Source organism: Ambystoma mexicanum, chromosome 1p (assembly GCF_040938575.1).
Source record: "Ambystoma mexicanum isolate Mex_15411 chromosome 1p, UKY_AmexF1_1, whole genome shotgun sequence".
NCBI lineage: Eukaryota > Metazoa > Chordata > Amphibia > Caudata > Ambystomatidae > Ambystoma > Ambystoma mexicanum.
In genome coordinates this window covers 98511659-98531780 of record NC_090921.1, presented here as the reverse complement: position 1 = coordinate 98531780, position 20122 = coordinate 98511659, and the positions used below count along the sequence as shown (strand labels likewise).

Genomic DNA, 20122 nt, shown 5'->3' with positions numbered 1-20122 from the left:
CAACATGAAGATAACCGAACAGGTAACCACTCGGACCAAGTGAGACACAGGAGTGATAAAGAGAAATATCACGAAGGAGCCAAAGCAGTATATCATCGAGTCCCCCATGTGGGTACGGGAGAAACACCTGCGGGTCTTTTGACTCTCTTCTGGGGCAATCAAAGTAGGGAAGACACTGCTGCCATCTCAGGCCCGGCTGCCCATTACCGAAGCACACTCCGACACCATAGGTCTTCTCCTGTGCCTCGGTTGGCCCGATCAGGCTTTCCACTCGGCTCAGGGAATCAGTGCCACCTGGGCCACTTTCAAATGTTGCGAAGGGCCATGCGATGCCTCTCCACAGACATGCTGGAGTTGGCATGACGGCAAAGGCACAACTACATAAATGAACAGATGAAGGTTGCAAATCAAATCTACAATTCCTTTTAAAGAGGGAAGCCAGATGGTGATGACTGGGATCTAGTACCTGTCCCCCTACTGCATCACTCATATTAGGGTCACATTCCTGGAGGAAATGTCAACGGACCCGTCACTACTGCCTCACCTCCTCACTCTGATGACTGTTGCATGGACGGGTTACCTTAGAGTGGAGAGAGTGGAAACTTCTCTGCCAGTTCCAGTACTCTTCCATATGTACCGCATTGGTGATGTGGTACTGGTGAGTTGATAGCAAAGGAGTACCCAAACAGACTTAGCAAGGTCACTCATTCCACATATTAATAGGGAAGAATAATTGGCGGACCCTGGGATCCAACCTGTGTACCAAGGAGTCAGGTCACTGTGGATCTACAGGCAGTACACATGTGGACACCCACAGGAAGCAATTGTGGAGCATCTGGAGATCTCCATTGCCGGCATAGCTTCTACTAACCACCCCCCCCTATGAGGTAAGTGACAGCATGGGTTTGGAAGGTTGTAGGTTGAGTGGGAACCAAACACTTGCAAAGTGCTCTCATGCTGGGCCAGACCCTGGTTGAACGTGCTGTGACAATAACCTTACAGCGTGGATACTCTGCTCCTATCTAAGATTTAATAATTGCATGCTTCATGATCACCATCTGACAACCCCTCGGCTACCAAAACCTAATGCACCCTATCCACCACCATATGAAAACACTGGGCCTCATTCTGAGCACAGTGGCAGCAGTAAAAAAAATGGTGATAACAGAATTACAGCCATTTTTACCACTTTGTCATATCTAAAGTGTGGAGGTAAATCAGATGAAATGCCCCCAGCACTTAATTGGAGGAATTTCCTCCAGAAAAATTGATGACTTATTGATGTCAGTATTGCTACCACGTGAGCTCCTCAAACCCCTAATTCCTTCGATAAGACGCCATAAGAGGTCATTACAAAGACTTGTAATTTGGAGGATTGGCCATTAGTAGCAGTATGTTATTGTGGCAGAATTAGCATGGCTTACAAAATTCAAATGAGGTCATGGTTTGCAGCCATGAACAGTGTCTCATCCCGGTTAATTTAGGAGTTAAGTTAATGATGCTCCAAAGATTTATTGTATCACATGCTCTAACCTGAGGTGCTAATTATTGACTAGCCAGTTGGGTTGTCCACCCTAATTTTCACCCCCACCAAATCCAACATTTGGCCCAAAATCTCTAAAAGTTTCTTTGTGCAAACCTAGTCCCCCCTCTGTTGACCACTGTGGGGTTCACAGTCGCATTTCCTCCCAGTGCAGCCAAGGCAGCATATGCCTTTGCCCTTCTTCTGCTCGAGGCCACTCCGTGGAACGTCTGCCCGTTAACTTCCACCTTGGCTTCATATTGTGTGTTGTGGCAGTGATCCTCTACTGAACTGAACCTGTATTTCAGCTTCCGCCACCTCTCGTTGAGTTCCATCACAGGGTTCTTTCCATTTTTTGTCAGAATCGGTTTGTCTATTTTCAAATTAGTTGTGTTGTCGGCGGGCATAGCGGTGCCTGTCCGGGGAGTAACCTGCATCCTAAGTTGGTTCTGCTCAGCAACTGAAATCAATCCCAGAGAATGCAAGACCCTCACTGCTAGACAATGCTTGGCCATTTTCTTCGAATACCCAGTGCCTTTATATGTATTTCCATCAACATTTGAGGCAATGGTAAAAAAAGGAGCATGAAGTGGCCCTGTCTTAGAGACCTCTATGTAATGGAGGTCGGGCTTCAACATATTCAACATCATGAGGGGGGTTATTGCTCCTGGTCGATCGGGTTTGTGAAGCTTCCATTTTAATTTTCTCACTGACATGTCTTCTCTAGTCACTTCACCAGAGCGCTTGTTTGACCCAAACCCATTGATTTTGCTGGGAGGGATCTGACTTGCGTAGGAGACACTGGCATAACCCTTTGGATATTTGCCCTTTGATTTCCTGCATGCCTTCTGGGCCAGTGAATCAATGCCTGGAACGTTGTGAATTTGATCAAATGCTACAAGCCTCAGAGCATGCTGGGCACTCCGCGTGATGTTTTCTCTTTGTAATGTCTCAAGATGGCCGACGGCATCAGTGGCCCTGTTCTCGCAAGGATCATACAGACCGGGACCATCTGGCATAAGTATCCCAGATGCAAGACACTCAAGCACTCTTCTGACAGCTTCGCCTGCTCCCATGGGTCTGTTGACCGTTCCAATGACCCCCACGCAGAGAATCTCCAAAGGCCACCCGTTAAGAGGGGCCCAATCGGAAAGAAGAGAGCAAAGGTTCCTGAGAAAACGAACCACTATCACACATGACTTCAATTCTGGAGCTCTGGTATAGAACCAATTGGTCTGTTTTATAGACATCAGAGCAGCAAGGCACTTCTCTCTGTCAAGTTCTTCTGGGTTGTTGCCAACCCATGGCATTTCACTATCTGTCATTCCATCATGTCCATTTAGCACTGACAGTGATGCCATTTTGATGGTCAGTGTTAGTAGGGGTTCCTGCATTCTTCTTATGACAATAGCAGCTTCAGGTATGCAGTCAATGATGCAATATATCTCCCGCTTCATAGCAGCAAACTCTACGAACAGGACCTTCTTGACTTTCATTAGGAGAGTTACTGTGGGTGTGTCTCGGCACAAAAGAACCATCTCAAGGTCCACATCGCCTTTCAGCAGAAGGCCCTTACCAAGTAAGCCCACACGCTTCACTGCTTGGAGGGCCCTGAACTCCTCTTCTGGTGGCTCTGCTGCGTACTCAGCCTGCTCCATAGAATCATCATTCTCTCCCTCCATGCCACCATGTCCATCTTGGTTGGCTCTTCCATGAATGGGCCTGCCTTGCTCTGCACCTCTCAAATCTTTCTCCTGTGCTTCCATCTTATCGGACAGTGATTGGAGTGCCTTTTCTGTATGAATAACCATACACTCAACTGCCTTCACTACATCCTGGGATGGGTACAATGCAGAATGCTGGGCCATAATATAGCGGCTCTCCCTCATGAAGAGGAATAGTGGACGCATATCTCCCAGTGGATCTAGTTGACCTGTTTTCAGGATGCTGCGGAAAGCACAATGTTTTGGGGCAGTCCTTCTATGGCTGTGATTTGAGGCAGACCCTCTCAACAATGTGAGTGATGGAATCTAAAGACACACTGGTTCAATACTGGACCGGTCAGCTCTGTTACCGAGCAACAAAGGTGAACTCTGAGTGATAAAGCTGGAACATTACACCTGATGACATTTCCTCTGTGATGTCACCACCTCCCATGGGGGAGGCTAGGAGTTTACTGTGGCAAAGCAGAAAGACTGTGTTGCTTTATGGAAAAGAATACCTGGACACATTCCGGCATGCACAGACAACTTTGATTGGTGGGGTCAAAGCTCCCCAGGTCTTATCATTTTATTGAAATATATGAGAACATTTGCATGGGATCCAGGTGGTCCGGATGATATGTAAGACAGTGGGTGGGATTGATTAGTTGGGAGGAGAGGGAAAGACAAGATTGCAGTGCTTTGTATTGAGGTTGCAGATCAGAAGTACTCTGCATGCATGTACACTTTCAAGGTGGAAATTGTAGGAGGCATTGGAGGCTATGTGCCTAGAGGGGCGCTGTTGTGCTTACAGTGTGGGTTAGTGTTGTCCAGGGGTTGGGTATGCTGACTGTAGTTAGAGGTCTACGTTTGTGTGTGATGTCCAAAGTTTGGGGAGAGTTTTTTTTTTTTTTACAAAAGCTGTGTGTGAGTGACTGGTTTGCGTTGGTGTATGGTGTGGAAAGTGGAGAGAAATTATGGTTAGTCAGAGGGTTGGGAGTGCTCTTGGGGTTTCTGAAGTGCTTTTGCCTATTGTTCTTGCTGTTTGTTGCATTATGCGTGAACATGGTCTCTGTTGATGTTTAGATATTCTGAGAGACAGGTCAAACGTTCTCTTATGGTTTTAGGGGTGCTCGCCTGGTACTTAGGTTTCTGAGTGTTGTGCATTGTGATCTTGGCTGAGGTTCTGGAGTTGCTCTGGAATTCCTAGGTTGTGTCTGAGCATGAGTGTTGAATTATTTAGGAGTGTCATTGCCACTGCTTGATGGGTGTAGGTTAAACTTTCAGTCTGTTAGGCATCAAAAAGCCAGGTTTTTAAACTTTTCCTGAATTTCAGATGTTCCTGTAGGGTGTGGATTTCCATTGGTAGCGTGTTCCAGTATTTGGCCACCACAGTGGGAAAGGCAGAACCTCTATGTCTTTCTATGCAAAATCTTCTAGTTTCTAATAGGATGCAGTTTCTTTATCTCGTGTCTGTGGTTGGCTGGTAGATTTTGTTTTGGGGGAATTATGCTCCTGAAACTTCAAGTCTCTTGTGGGCAACACAGAGGCCTTGAATTACATCTTTTTAGGGGTTTGTAGCAGGTGGAGTGCTCTAAGAGCAACTGTTATGAGTTCCCTCCTGTTGAGTCTGAGTAGTAGTCTAGCTACTGTGTTTTGAAAGAATCAGGGTGAAGACAGCCAGCGGGTTGTGTGCGAAGGAGAGTTAGGACATGAGCTGTTGGACAGAGCACAGATGGTAGAAACACATTTATAGGAAATGTGATTTGAACTTCCACCTTCTAGCAACTTGCTATACCTCAATCTCTTGGGTGTTGTGAACTTAGGGTGCTGGTTTCCCAAACAATGGGCCTCATTCCAAATATGGCGGTCTGGAAATAAGGGTGCCGGTATGTTGCTATACTATAACGATGCCGGTAGGGGCCATGGATCCCCCGGCAGGCCTAACCTGCCGGGTTCTCAGGCCCCTATTTGCATGGTTGTCACAGAAGTACTGGCACTGTTAGCAACCGTACCATGCTTCCATATCCCCATTCCCATGGAGTACTCTGGGACTCCATGGGAATGGGCAGTAACCGCTACCACGACCTTTGTGTTATGCAGGTGGAACCGGATATCAGATGGCGGAACAGCTGTTACAGGGTTGCTGAAAACTTGCCGCCTACCGGCGGTTTTTCTGGAAACCCCGTAATGAGGTCCAATGTCTCCTTCAGTAATCATCTTATTCGCTCGCGTAACTTTAGCTTAAAGTCCCAGTATGCAGCGTTTCGCCTTGTAATCCCTTTTGCTGTTGGATTAGGAGTTTTGCCTTCAAATTGTGCATGCACTCTTGCTACATTTAGTCACGTTTGTAATGGCTCACAGAACTTCACTTTCAAGTTCCAGCAGGAAGGTGTTTCTCGCTATAATCAAGGGCCTTAGAACTTTCTCTCCCTTTTGCAACCTTTGGCTTTTCTCCCTTTAAACAGTTTCTCAAATGGCTGTAAGAATGTTCTCTCCCAGTTTCAGCACACAGCCTCTTCTCACATGGGCCTACTGGGTTTTTCCTCTTATGTTTCCCTTAAGGCCGGTTGTCTTCTCTTCAGTCCAGCTTGCTCCTTAATGGCAAGCATCGTGGGAAACTATCTCCTGTCCTAGCATCACTCTCTCTGTCCTCTCCTGGTCTTGGTTTGGTCTCCCATGCACGCCTCCAGATCAGGAACATCTTTGGTGTCTCTGTGGGGTCTTAGCAACTGGTGTTTCCCCGCTGCCTCTTAGTCTTAATAGCACTAGAAGTTATTTGGAACCAAAACATCAAATGATCATCAATACAGCATTTTTGTGTACCGCTAAAGTAAGATATTAGTGAGACAGATCGCGCCTTGCACATTCTTTAAAATTCCACTAGACCTGCAGGGTGAGAAATTTAGTTTACCTACTCGACCTAAACGAAAAGCACTCTGCCCATAGCAATGGGTTACAAATTGTAAACGGGCTTTCTGTAAAATTGTGCATGCCACCACACACCCACATTTTGTTTGGCACTCTGCTGCCACCAAGAAGCCAGCTATGCACAGTGAAACTTCTTTGACATTTACTGCAAAAAAAGTTAATGTTGCATACATTTTGACAAACCTCCCCTACAAATGGTACACTCCCTTTATAAAAATTACTGGACTAGTACATCAGCTTTCATTAACTTTTTTCTCAGCAACAAGGTTTTTTAGAACACTAACAAGGGATGGGAGAGAGGGTGTTTACAGCATAATGGGCCTCATTACAAGTCCAGCGGTAACCCTGCAGGTGCTACCAGCAGGTTGCCGCCGGACTCATAACATTTTACCATGCCTGACTTCCCTGTGCCACTGGGAGATTCCATGTCCCGGGAAGTCAGGTGCCGGTAAAATGTAAGACCCCATTCCCGTAGAGTCCCGTAGAACTCTATGGGAGTAGGGACTCTAAATCGCCGGCATCATTGCTAACGGTGCCAGCGATTCCGTGACCGGTCTGCCTACCGTGACCGCTGCACCCAGCAGGGTCAGACCTGTCGGGCACAGCGGCTCCGGCAGGCAGACTCCTAGTTTGCCGGTCTGGAAACAAGGGTGCTGGTGAGCTTACCGGCACCCTTGTTTCCAGATCAGAAAACTTGTAATGAGCCCCAATGTCTTTATAAACAGATGGAGAAATATTGCTCTTTTATGGAGTGTGATATTAGCATGCATTAGTATAGGATTAATACAATTTTATGTGTTTTCTTTAAAGAAAGTAGTGGTGTGCGTTATAACATTAGTGTGAAGAGAAACAAAATAAATGTGTTGAATGAAGAGGAGTTCCATGATGACACTGGAACGTGTCAGGAGATAAAGTCGGGAAACATCTGGTTTGATGACATGTTACGTGTGGGAAGAGAAAGGGCAAATGGCACATGTTACATCTGCTCACTCATAGGGAACCCAAGCTTTTCCTGCCCCAGGCTGTATCATATGAGGAAGCAGGATGCCTATTCACCTACCCCTCTGTAAAACTAGGGGTCTCTTCCAAGGAAAAAGTATTTCTGTCATGTGGATGGATGAAGGGGAAGAGGTCTACACAGTTAATTACGTGCAACTTTACATGATGGCCGAAAAAAGAGAAACCAAAAAGATGATAGTAGACTATGTAACAGAAAGATCTAAAAGGGGGAGCAGATGATCAGTGAATACAACAACTGCAGTGTGTAGACAAAGAGGGGTGCAGCATTCCCTGGTGTCATAAAAGACCATTAATGAGAATAAAAGGAGCAGTGTGGTAGGTGCCCAATGGGGGAGGGGAATAATGCAATGTTGTGCTGAAGGTTTGGTGGGATTTGAACAAAAGGTGATGTCCAAAATTAACAATAGCTGCAAGGTAGTTTGGGGGCAGTATGTACATGCATTGACTTGGAAAGATGAAACTCATCAGCTAGTTTATATCAAGAGCTTTACACGATTGCCTTTGTGTTTCAGGTCCAGTGGGTCCATCCATTTGGTAACTCACACCGGCTGTGCCAAGGTGATGAGGAGTGCGGAGCTGACGTTGGGGACAACTATCATAAAGGACCTGTGGTGGGCATGTGGATCGAATGCCTACTCCCAGCTTCCTCCTGATTAGAGTGGATTTTTGCAGTTGTTACACTGTGCAGCCCTGTCCTGGTGGTGCCCCAAAACAGCAGCAACATGGGGCTTTCTCTAAAGGAGCCAACCATGCTGCATGAAAAAGTGGTGCAGCAAGATAAGGAGCAAGCGATGTGGGGAGTCCTAAATCGAAAAATGAGAGCAAACAACTATTGGTCCAAGAAGAGTACAGAAAATCTGTCCGTAATTCCTGCTGAGTTTCGACTGTTCTACAAGGCAACCACTTTTTTCACATCTTTAATGCTTCCAGGCGTGCAGACTGCACCTAATGGTAAGTGGCTCCAGCTGACCAGGTACGAGTTGCTGCAACTGGCCAATTCAACAGCAAAAGGCCTAAACACAGTAAAGGAAGAGGTGAGAGCCCTATGTTTAGTGGCACTTCAGGATAGTTACGCGTTGGACCTTCTCACTGCCATAGAGGGAGGAGTTTGTGCCAAGATTGGGAGCAGCTGTTGCACGGTAGCACCCGATGGAGAAGTATCACATGGAACATTGAAAGCTATCAATGAAATACAGACACTCCATGAAAAGATGACAAATGAAGCTAATGGAGTGCAGTCGAACAACTAGCTGGACACTCTTGTCACCTGGGTGCCCACGTGGCTCTCTGGAGTATTTAAAGGGACTGTCCCCACATTGGGCCTGATTGCTCATCACCTTTTACATTGGAAAATCTATTTTGAGGCTCCAAACTAACAAAAAGAGAGGAAAGTTCATGCTGCCCCTGAATGTTGACGGAGTAAATGATCAAAATAAGCCCATTAACTAACTAACCAAGGATGAACAAATTGATGATGATGAAGCTGATTGGGTTACAACACAACCCGCAGATATAGAGAACTATGAGGCCTATTGGATCTTCTGTGATAATGATGGTGCGGGGGGTATACTAATAAATGGATCATTGGACGGCTGGGAGGAAGATGGAGGAGATATGAGTAGACTAAAACGAGAATGGATACTAAAAAGAAAGCAGCAGAGTGGGAATTGGGGGAAGAAAAAGAGTTATTGATGGACCAATAAAAGGGGGGAATAATGTGGTAAAAATGCAAGTTCAGCCGCTAAAGAGGTGCAAACTTAGCAGCTGTGGGATTAGCCCACTGAAAGGGGAAGGGCCTTTGTTGATAGCCACACAGTTCTATGCATTAGGCTGGAGGAAGCCTCAAATAATTGCATTTCAAGCAAATAACTTATAGGTAATAGAGTTTGAATTACAGGTGAGTATATGAGGCTTAACATTAGACTGAGGCACTGTAAACAGACCTCTGAGCTTGCTTTCAATAGAAATAAATTTGCATTTTATTAAAATGTTCACCAGCCGCAGAGGCTCACAGCACATTGCAAACTACACGTTCTCATGATTATAGCGTAAGAAATAAACAGCCTTTGATACTTTTGAGGTCAGGAAGTGAAGCTCATGGGTGCCAGGGATAGGCAGTGATTGAACAATCATTTTATAATTTGACGTATTAATTTATGAAACTGGTCTACTGACGGTTTCAAAATTGCTGCATGGTGGTTTAAAAATGCCACTTTGCACATGTGAGCCTGGGAAAAGGTTTGAAGAGTTTCTAAGTTCCAACATTAAAACGGTAACTTGTCAATGGTTCAAGGCTCTTTCAGTTTCGTGATCAGTAGCATTCTCATGAGAAACGGATGGAGATGACCGGTGGCAGATGATAAAGATCCGCTGGTCATCTGAAATGTCTCAATGTTTTGGCAAAATGATGTAGAAATTGTGGGTTGGACTGTGATGTCACAGAGGTGGTCGAGGGTGGTGTGGCAAGGTGTGCAGGATACAATCATTTTAGGATAATGTATGTCCCATAATAGGGGAATGACACAGCTATACCAATTAGCCTCACTTGGAAGACTAACCTAATGTTGCAATGTGGTTTGATGCTAATTAGTTAGTATAATTATAAAATCTTTTGTTTTTGGGCGTACCTTTGAAAATGCCTTGGATGCTGTTCTGTTCTGCATTCTGTTTGAATTTTGCTTTCCCAGCTGTGCCTGGACCCAGAATAAATCATGTTACTTCTTGCTTGGTGTACACTCCTTTTTTGGATTACTTTTGTAATTTCTATTGGCGAGTTCTGAGGCAACCCGCAGTACATGAGTGTGCAGGGAACTCCATATAGTAAGCCTTGAAGCCTTGAAGGTGAACTAGTTTTCACAAAACAAAAATGGTGCTTATGTTTTGATACTAGACCTCTCAGCCAGTAGTGTTACAGATTAGGTTCCAGCATTGTGCTATCTCATTAATGAAATTCGACATACAACGGGATTCATGGGAAAATAGTTTTGACAGTTTATTTATCCTATGTTTCATGTTTGTGAGGCAAAAGTAACTACAGAGAAGTGTGTTTTGTAATTGAAGCAGTGTTTTCTGCGACAAAGAAGGTGGCGGCTGTGATAGAACAAAATTATTATTCTTTGAGTTTATAATTAAAATAAATATATATTTTTCTATACCCTGGCCTGGTTCTTGGGTCACTGTGGGCACATGGGCAAACCAGGCAGGGAGTTTTATGTGGCTCTATATAAGTCTTCTGAAGTGGGAGAATGGGAGAAAAAGCTCCCCCCAATCTCCTCCCCCATGGCCTAGAGGATCGCGGCCCAGACACCCACCACAAGATAAATTTGTCTATCTACCAGACGACCAAATACCCTGGTTCAAGAACATAAGGATATGCCCACCAGCCTGCCCTACTCAAGCCGACACCTGCGGCATGGATGAACTCGACTAAGACCTCAACAACAAGCACCCACATCGTTAGAGATGCCATAACGACCTAGCCAACTGCCAAGAACACACGTGCCACCATGCACACTGGTCACTCACGCACCAACCCACACGAAGAATATATTCAGTGCTATGACGTAGGTGACGGATACACCCACTGACGCGCATCTTTATTATTTTTCACATAGGTTTTTCCGTAATGCAGAAACGCAAGACGCATAAAGCACTCGCGTATACGCTTGCTGCCGCTTCTCCCACCCCTCGCATCGTGATGAGAATATAACGAAGACGTAATACTGCCTATGAAGCCATGTCAAACTGCAACACAGGTGCCGTGCATTACACATCCCCACCCATGAACCAGGCCCAAGTAGGCCGCAAGCAAGAACCGCCATGAACACTGAATGAGCGAGAGTACAAGTGCTGATCACGCAGAACGAGCCCAGCGAGAGCTCACAGCCAAGGGGGCGATGTTGCAACTCGTATGCTACCAGCCGGCGCCAAGGTCACACCTGTAAGCAAAGCCAAGCACACAGAAGCAAAATACAACTTTAAATGTGCAGAATTCTGCCCCAGCCACGGTCTTTCCACACGTGACCAAGCCAACCTGACAAGGTGCCAGACCCACGAGGAAGAAGTCGCCTGGGTCCCACGTCTGGGACACAGGTTGCAACAATGAAATGACCAGATGGACACCTACAGCGATGGAAATGGCCTGCTCTCAAGCCTATGAGCAAATCCGCACATTGTCTGCACGAACACATAGTTACACATTGTTGCTAGTGACAGGTACACCGCGAGCTGGGAACAACGATGGTCCCAGACTGGGGGGCTCGCGGGAGGACCAATCAGAACATGGGGGCACTCATCACCGACGCCACTAACATTAGCCAATCATCAGGGGTCTTCGTGTAACAATTGTCAACTATCTAATAGAAGGGACAACCCAAGTATACCACCTGACTCATCCTCAACCACTAATATTGCTCTCTATATGTATGCTATACTACCCCTACCACTCGAGGAACCAATCCGGAGTGGCAATAGGTTTTTCGCTAACTTTCCCAGGTGACGCAAGTAGCGCGTCATACTGGTGCAAACAGGGCCTGCGAGCCCCACGAATTTTGAGAGTCTGGACGGACGCGTACGATCCTAGACCCATCCCTGCCGTTGTTTTAATAAACAGCAGAACCGCCTTGCTTCTTGTGTGTGTCTCATACTTATTTTTGGGGAACACGGGAGGAGTTGGGGCCTCCCTGCCCGGAGGTCTGCGGACGGCTCAGCCGACCCCGGGATAATCACCCCAACAAGTTGGAGGCACTGCTGAGATCTGTTTACGATCTACCTTTTCATTTTTCCAAGGCGTCTCGTTGCGAGGAGGCCCGACGGCGCGGGCCCCCTCTGCCGCTACCCCCTTTTTGAGGACTACAGGACCATCGCGGAACTGCGAGAAGACCGGACAGCGCAATCCGGATATTGGCCCTCGGGAGCCGGTTGAGAAGTATCCCGCCCACGGTTGGCGAGTGTCCAAACGTGGTCCAGACGAGGGGAGGTGGTGAGCCGCTTGGAGGGGTGCACGTAGTCGAGCGGCCCCGCATCAAGAGAACTGCAATGTGAGATTGTGAGGGAGGGGGGAGGAGTGCAATAAGGGCGGTGGGAGGTGTTACTAAGGTGTGCGGCGAAGATTTGATCAATTAGTGTTGACGGTGAAGTGAATGGTAGCAGGACAGCCGCGAGAGCCGTCCGCTACCACGTCACGGAGAAGGGTGGGTTGAGCAAGAAAGCACCACGTGCGGTTGCTCGTAGACACTGGTTGGCCTAGGTCATGGCCACCTGTAAGGGGGGTGTGTGTGTGTGGCTTCCTACGAATTGGCGGTTATTGATCAATGAGTAGATGAGGATCCCTATGGATCGAGCAGTGAAACTCGATAGATAGATGACGTTTTCCCGTAGGTGGTAGCTAACTTGTTGCCTAGTACGGAAGATAATTGGCTGGTTAAGCCCTCCTGTTGAGGGGCGTATCACACGCGAGGCGACGCAGCGTGCGCAGTCCGATTATATTGTTGGTTACCTTGTTCCAGGCGTAACAAGAGGACAGCTGTGGGGTTAACGGGGACAAACAGTAAAAACTTATTGCGAGCTTTCTGAGTGCAAAAGATCTTACCGGTAGTTTTTGGAAGAGGTCGGTGACGTCACCCGTAGGGCTTTCATAGGATACCTTGACCACACAGCATTGTTGAAGGGTGGTGGGGAAGTGAATAGAGGGCAGGGGGTGCGCACGGAGGTTGTCAGCCACCCCAAATACGGGACAGGTGGAGAGGGGGAAGTGACCGTGCACGGAGAACGCCGGCCACGCAGAGTGAAGTAGGAGGCAGAGGGGAGGAGAAAAGTGGGACGGCTGTATAAGCACGTCACACAGGGCACGCAGCCGCAGGGGGCTTCGTGCGCCGTGGCCGCAGGGGGCCGTAACGGTATTAAGGAAGAAAAACAAATACAGGAAAAGACAGCATATTTGCAATTGTTATATTTGACTGTTTTTCTTTTAGCGGACGGTCGCAAGTCCCCAAACTACGGGGCCAGGTAACATATCTGCAATTGTTATATTTTACAGGTTTTCCTTTAGCGGACGGTCGCAAGTCCCCAAACTACGGGGCCAGGTAACGACAACTATACTGAAGGGAGCTAACAACACAGTGTAACCATGTCATACGGGTTAGGATCGGGAGGGTGGGGGAATACCCTCACTACCCCACTCCAGCATATGTGTAAAACACTATCGCCCCATAGGGAAAAACTGATCAAATACAGCATAGAATGGACACAAGGGACAGACAACAAAATGACGACACCCTGGCCGCCTAACGGCAGTTTCGACCCGTACGTCCAACACTCACTAATGACACATATACATAACACATACAAGGGGAAGAAGTTGGCGCATCACGTGGAGGTGTTTAACTTATGGATGATGTTCCAGGGGTCCCGACCAGGACCAACCGGGTTGTTCACTGTGGAGGAAACGAAGGAGGGGAAGAAGATTAAGGAGGAAGAGGGAAATGGGGAAAAGGAGGTTGACAGCACACAGTGCCCATGAAGAGACCGAGAGGGGGACGAAAAGCTTAGCATCACAAATGAAATAGAAATAAAACAGGAAAGGACCGAAGACATGCCCTTAGCGAAAGTAGTGAAGAAGGAAGAAGGGGGGTTATATCATGTGACGGAACTACGAGAAGCGGTAAGGCAACAACTAACGGCGGCTGAGGGATATTCGAACCCCGCGTACAGCCCACCACCATATACAACTACAGGTAGCTACACAGGGGGGGAGGAGGTGACAAGTACGGTAGGCCCAACTTCTACGAAGATGCACGCAAAGGAAGGGAAGAATAGTGAAGAACCAATCCCAACCATAGGACACGACGAGTGGGTAGACGCGCAGGTGCTGTTAAAATTGCGAGGGACACTAACGGGAGAAGAAAAGGAGGTAGTACGGAGACTGAACCAGGACAATGAGGGTAGCAGTGAAATAAGAGGGGAGGAAGATAAAAGGAGAGAAGGGGAGCTGTTACGAGCAGAGGAGGAGATGTTGGAGGAACGATTGGCAGAATTAAGGAATGAGCAAAACGCCCTGGTCAAACAGCTTGAGAAAGAGGAATGAGAGAGAAGGAGGGAAAGGAAGGAAAGTAAGGATGAGTTAGAAAAAATGAGGGAACGAACTGAAGAACAGAAGCGGGAAGCTGAAAGGATGAAGGCGATAGCAGAAAGGGTATCTCGAGCAGCACAGCGTGACAGGAAAAGAGAGGAAGAAGAGAAAGAAAAGGAAATGGAAATATGGAAGAAGAAAATACTATCAGAAAGCACCAAGAAATACGAGGAAGGTAAAGTAATAGAAAGCATATTAGAAAGGGAGAGAAAGAGATGGGAAAGGAGGAGAGAGGAAGAAAGGATATTAGAGAAGGTGAGTAGTGAGGTGATGGAGGAATTGAAAAAGAAAAAAGAGGAAATAGGTGGTGAAATAGTGGAGAAGAGGGAAGGGGAAAGAAGAGATAGGAAAGGGGAGAGTGGGGTAAGGACATATGTACGTCGGGATGCAGAAGTAGCCACAACATCAGCACAAAGGGGAGCAATTGGTAAAGGAGAAGAGGAAGGAACGGATTTAATAGACTTAAAAACAGTGACGATTAGGGGGAAAAGGACAGATTGGGGGTTGTCGCTCCTGGATGAATTTTGCAGCGAAGAAGAAGAAGGAATGGGGGGAGAAGGAAGAAGCGGCGATAGGGAAAGCTTAGACAAATTGTACATCACCCGCACCAACCGGGAATCACCATGGGCATGCAGAAGGAAGGAAGAAGTGAGGAGAAAGAACGAGAAGTGGTGGGAAGGCAAACACGTGCAGCTACACCCGCATCATTCCGCCCAACATGTCCGCCCACACCCGCTCCTGAACACACCCCCTACACCTGCAGGCTTAGAGATCTCCCCGGACGTAGGCAGGAAGAATGGACGCACACACCCACATTAAATAAAGAAAATAATAAGAGAGGGGGAAGAAATGAAGGGGAAGCTACAACGAGCAGCGGTAATATGCACATGACAGATGATCTAGATGACACAGAAGAAGAAGAGGGGTATACGGATTCCACACCGCGACAACTGGGGGACAGATGGGACACAATCTAATGCCGCTATTGGAGAGGGGGGGGTCAGACCACAATACGTCCCTTGGAAGCATGCCGATAAGGAAAATATAAAGTGTAGGCTCCCATCACTAAGTGGAGGAGCAGGAAAATGGATATACGAGATGGAAAAGCACACTGCAGGACAGAAACTAGCAGTAGGAGACGTGAAGGGCCTATTAATATCAATATTAGGTGATGCGGCAGATGACATCTGGAAGAGAGCGGGTTTCCCCGGGGTCACAATAATGAACACATCACATGACGGGGCGCCATTTGCGAATTGCAGGCATGCATTATGGCAAGCTCTGAGGGTACAATACCCAGACACCTCAGATATAGGAGCAATTACGTCACGCAAGATGCGTGAGAACGAAGATCCTGTTGATTATATCCAGGAGATTCAGGAGAAGTGACGTATGGAAACTAGAGAGCAATGGGACAAGACACCAGCAATATTTTACCACATACTAATACAAGGGCTTCCGGAGGCAGTACAAAAACAATTGAAGAAAGTAGTGGGGATGGAAGCCAAGGCTTGGCCGGAAATACAATTGACAATAGTACACCATTGTTGGGTATGGCAAGAAAAGATGAAACAAAAGGAAGAAGATAGAAAAGCGGAAGAGGCTAAATTAGTGCAGAGAAAACTGACTAAATACACCATGGAAGGAGCACTAATAACTACACCAACAACATTACACCAAACCCCACGCAAGTAGTGGCCGCACAGGATCCCTCACAACCACAAATAGCACCACTACCACAATCACCACGACTTATAACACAACAGCTGCCACCACCCCCACCTTACACGGCTAACCTAGGAGGAGGGTACATGGTACCAGGAAATAGATATTATAATAACCTCAGGGAAAGGGGAGGAATGATGAGGGGGAGGGGATATGGCCAACCTGCGCAACAGCAAGGGGGAGGATTCCGGAGCTTCTACCCCACTGGGCAACCAGGGTACCAAGATAATGCAGGAAGTTTCCCATGGCAGACCAGGGAACCACCTGTATGTTGGGTTTGTGGGATGTTAGGACACATGTCACGTACGTGTAGAATGAGACCCTCCCCACTAGCATGGGTGGAACAAGGTCAACAAGGGCCTATGAGGGAGCAGCAGGGTTACCAACAACCACATGGGCTACAACAGAGCAGCACACAGCAGCAATTAGCAACACAACAACAGCTGCAGACACATTCACTACCGCAACAACAGGTGGCAATAACACAACAACACCAAGTGCAGCCAGTGCAGCAGCCCACTCAAATACCGGACCATAAGTTAACCTCCACCGATACACAGCTACAACAAACACAATTGGGAAGGGTGACTATCCTGGGACACAACCCTTACACAGGAAGTGGTCAGTCATTATACCCACAATAGGACAGCCCACAGACGTCCTTGGTGTGTCCCATCCTGTCGATAACACCTAATAGTGCGGAGGAACCACGCATTGAGGTAACGATAGGTGACAAAAAATTATCATTCCTTGTTGACACTGGGGCAACCAGGTCTTGCATAAGGGAGGGTAGATTTAAAATGTCAGGTGAGGCCATGAACACCCAAAGATTTTCTGGGGCTACGGGGTTGGTTCCCTTTACTGATAACATCTCCTTAGCTATTGGAGATTATGACATGTCTGTCCCGCTCCTGTATTCAAGGGAGTCGCCAGTGAACATACTTGGGAGGGACATAATGAGCAGATTAAATATGACAATCTCCTTCACGGAGGATGGCATAATTTGCTCCACACCAGGAATAAACATGCTTACTGCATGACAAATACTGCAAGCGTACTGTGGCCAGACAGTAGCTCGGGCTGAGCCAGTGGATGGCGAACTGTTCCAGTACGGAACAGACATGGCATTCGCCTGGATGCCAGGAATAGAAGGAAAGATCTGGAGGAGGCCAGCAGCATATTTGTTCAGGCCTGAGACACCAGCCAATGAACTAGAAGGGAAGGTGATTTCGGTAAGCATCGAGAGTATTATAGCAACTGCTGATTATATCGCAGTACATGCCCAAGACCGGGAAGGGAGAGCATGGAGGACAGTGATAGCCCTGGCTGAGGGATGCAGGCTCACCCAGGTGTCCGATGAAGAGCTCTTTTCAGAAGACAGGGAAGAAGGTGAGATGGTATTTATGATGAGTTTAGATATATGGCTAAGAGTGACCTATAAGCAAGTGTCACAGAAAATGGCCATGGCACTTGAGGCACCCGCATCTACCCCAGTTCCATTCTACGAGGAAGATATGGCTAAAGTTCCAGCATCACTGTGGACCACCAGTCCCTATGACGTGGGCTGCATAAAGAGTATCGGGGGAGTAAGAATAAAGCTGAAGAAGGCTGCAATACTACCTAGAGTGAAACAATACCCACTATCAAAAGAGGCAGATGAGGGCATATACGAAACAATAACGGCCCTGATAAATAATGGCATATTGGTACCATCAGAATCACCATGTAACACGGCTGTGTATCCAGTGCGCAAAGCTAAAGGAGGGTCTTGGCGTTTTATCCAGGACCTCAGACCCTTGAATAACATTGTAGAAGCAGAATACCCCATAGCAGCAAACCCAGCAACAATATTATGTGGAATTCCGGCAGAGGTCTCACAGTTCACTGTGATTTACCTCAAAAATGCCTTTTTCTCAATACCTCTGCACCCAGATTCACAAGACTTGACAAGCTTCACATACAGGAACACAAAATGGAAACACACCAGGTTACCACAAGGGTACTGCGAGTCACCCTCAATTTTCAACAGAGTAATACAGATGGACTTGGGAAACATTGAATTAGAAAGTACGGTGCTGCAATATGTTGACGATATAATAATTTGCAGCACAAGCGAGAAAAGGTGCAGGGAGGACTCAATGAAAATGCTGACAGTGTTGGCTGAAAAGGGTTACAAGGTAGACAAAGAAAAGTTACAGTACTGTCAGGAACAGGTACTATACATTGGTCAACTAATATCCCAACACGGAAGAAAGATTGCACCACAAAGAGCACAAGCTATATCCAACACGCCACTACCACAAATGGTGAGGGAGCTGCAGCAGTTCCTGGGATTATGCAACTACTGTAGAGCATGGGTTTTTGACTACAGCTCATACATAGGACCCCTACTTGAGGCATTGAGAGAAGCACACAAAGGGGACAAAACATTGGGATGGACAAGGGAAATGAAGGAGGCATTTGACGAGTTGAAGCATGCCATATCCACTGCTCCGGTACTAGCCACCCCAGATTATGAACGACAGTTTTTTATCTTTTCGCATTGCGACTCAGCAGTAATGAAAGCAGTCTTGACTCAGAAAACCAGCATGGGACACAAGCCAATAGCGTTCTACAGCGGTCACTTGGACCCTGTCATGCTAGGACATTTCCCTTGCCAACAGAGTCTCGCCACAGCTGCATTTGCGGTAGAAAAATCTTCATCGATTACAATGGGGTGCCCAACCACACTATTTGTGGAGCATGCGCTATTTGCAATATTGAATAAGCCTAAGTCCACACTAACCACACAGAGGGCGTCAGGTTATGAGATCATCTTGTCTAGACCCGAACTGTCAATTGTCAGGTGCAGTACAGTTAACCCACCAGATTTATAGCGGAAGTTATTGAGGAAGGTGATTATGCTCACGATTGTACACAGACTATCGAAACGTACTCATGCACTAGAAAAGTTGAAGAGGATGCACTTAAGGGTGGGGAGATTTTGTACATTGATGGGTCATCAACAATAGACCAAAGTGATGGGATAAGGAGAACTGGGGCAGCGGTTGTAAAAATGACAGAAGATTTGATGTATGTCCCGGTGAAATGCGTGCAGTTACCATAGCATTATTCGGCTCAAGCAGCGGAATTGGTTGCACTGATCTTGGCGTTGAAGGAAAGTGTTGACAAAAGAGTTACTATATATTCTGATAGCGCATATGTCACGTCAACCGTCCACTCGGGGCTGATAAAATGGCAGAGAAGAGGGTTTAGGAGAGCTGATGGCACCCCAGTGCAACATGCTCTCTTGTTAGCAGAATTAATTGAAGTAATTAATGATCCCCAAGAGATAGCTTTGGTTAAATGCCCGGCACACACTAATGGAGATGACCATATCTCGAAAGGGAATGAAACAGCAGACGCACATGCCAAGCATGCGGCATACTTTGGTGAAACATGGAACCCCCCAGAGTCAGAGAGAGGGAGAGGGAGGGGGATGGCAAAACAGATGATGATGAAAGAAGGGTACACCCATCTCCCCGCAACACAGATAATGGAATTACAGGCAGCCGCACCAATGGCAGAAAAGGAACTATGGGTAAAAAGAGGATGTACGATGTCCCCAACTGACGCACTGTGGCGTCAAAATAACACTGGAAAGGTGGTCATGCCGTTGGCACTGTTGCACACCTCCCTGGCCCAGCTCCATCACCCAGCACATACAGGAAAGGAAGTCATTGCAGCACGAATTAGGGAAGATTGGTTGTGCCCCGAGTTAAATTCTCATTTAACAAATTTCATCAGCAATTGCCTCACATGCCAACAGTTTACGGCCGGTCACACGCTGTAAGTGATAAAGGGTACTATACCCCGGCCAGAGGGACCCTTCCTACACATTCATATTGACTATGTTGATATGATCAATGTATGCCAAGGACATAGGTATATGATTGCAGTGGTAGGCCCATTCTCCAGGTAGATCGAGGCCGGACCCTGCTCACACGCGGATGCGTTCAGAGCAGCTAAATTTTTAGTGAGAGAGGTTTTCCCCAGGTGGGGCGTGTGCGAAGTGCTGCGGTCAGATAACGGCCCACACTTTGCTAATGAAATGTT

The 20122-nt window shown here is 47.1% G+C and overlaps 1 pseudogene; it reads right to left on the bottom strand.

Annotated features, from left to right (window-relative positions):
- Positions 1 to 1492: 1492 nt before the first annotated feature.
- Positions 1493 to 3438, bottom strand: LOC138456557 (interleukin enhancer-binding factor 3 pseudogene; annotated as a pseudogene).
- Positions 3439 to 20122: the final 16684 nt, after the last annotated feature.